Source organism: Sinocyclocheilus anshuiensis, unplaced genomic scaffold, assembly GCF_001515605.1.
Source record: "Sinocyclocheilus anshuiensis isolate Anshui unplaced genomic scaffold, SAMN03320099.WGS_v1.1 scaffold1684, whole genome shotgun sequence".
Classification (NCBI taxonomy): domain Eukaryota; kingdom Metazoa; phylum Chordata; class Actinopteri; order Cypriniformes; family Cyprinidae; genus Sinocyclocheilus; species Sinocyclocheilus anshuiensis.
Window position 1 is genome coordinate 59,529 of NW_015557149.1, and position 1,264 is coordinate 60,792.

The window sequence follows — 1,264 nt, forward strand, 5'->3', positions numbered from 1 at the left end:
TCAACAGTTGCGAGACTTGGCGCAGAAAGCCTACGGCAAACAAAAGATGGCCTCAGAAAAGGGTGCCAAAACCCCAGCAGTTCTTGACTTCAACACTCAAAGTCAACGGCTGGCTCTAGAGGGTGCCCAATGCCAAGACAGCGCCAAGCCGCCACCCAGAGGGTGGAACGCACCCTCGTCCAACAAAGAACGGGACTCCCATGCCGGTACCTGACCTAAATAGAGGTATGACCGCTGGGATGGACCGTGTGGACGACAACGCTCACCTGGACGTCACTGGGAGAAGTCATGGGACCAATCAAGGCCTCATGAGAATCATTGGGAGAGATCGTGGAACCAACCGAGCTCATTTGGAAACTCAAGAGGGAAAAGCTCGTGGGAATCCAATGGAAACTCCAAGGGAAAACGACAAACACACCCTGGAGCAATCAGCCCAAAGAATCGACGAAAGAATTCACAAAGATTCCAAGCTGACCGAGCTCAAACTGAATCCACACAAGAACAAAAGACATCACCGTGTTTTGACTCACAAGAGCTGATGAAAATGATGATGAAAGAGTTCTTCCACCGAAAGGAGGAGGATCGGAAGTGGGAAAAGAAAGAGAAACCAGATTCAGCCTGACTAGCAGCTGGACGAGAAGGCAGCGACCAGCTGACCCAACCAGCCACAGAGAACAGCACTCCTTCACCTCACTCTCAGAGAACTGTAACCACCCTAACTTCAGATGGACAAGAAATCCTACCTGCAAACCCAGCAACAGAGTTAGACATTAACTCAACACCTGATGCTCCAGATCACAGTCTGGTCAAACAATGCCAGACGCATGCGCCATGATCAATGAGCAAGAAACTACAATACCTGCCTACAGCAAGAGTGTCAGCGTCTGTCTCAACATGCGACCTGGCCAAACTTTCAATAGTAAGCTAGGCTTCTTCCAACCTTCCAGGACCTGCCTAAGACTAGGACTGACCTTGGACCCTAACTTCAGATGGACAAGAAATCCTACCTGCAAACCCAGCAACAGAGTTAGACATTAACTCAACACCTGATGCTCCAGATCACAGCAGTGTCCAACAAAAACCTGCTGACAAAGCCACTCAAGTTCCTGAAAGTGCTGTCTTTGTCGTCTGCCACTCCTCCGAAGAACACCAGATCAGTCCTGACATCCTACCTGTCTCGTCCCTCAACTCCTGGGTGACCTCATTGAGAGGTATAGCAAGAAAGTTTTACCTCTCCATCATCATCGAACGCCACATCAAAGTC

The 1,264-nt window shown here is 49.7% G+C and overlaps 1 pseudogene; it reads left to right on the plus strand.

Moving 5' to 3' along the window:
* Window positions 1-702, plus strand: part of LOC107678136 (uncharacterized) — a 3,082-nt pseudogene extending 2,380 nt beyond the window's left edge.
* Window positions 703-1,264: the final 562 nt, after the last annotated feature.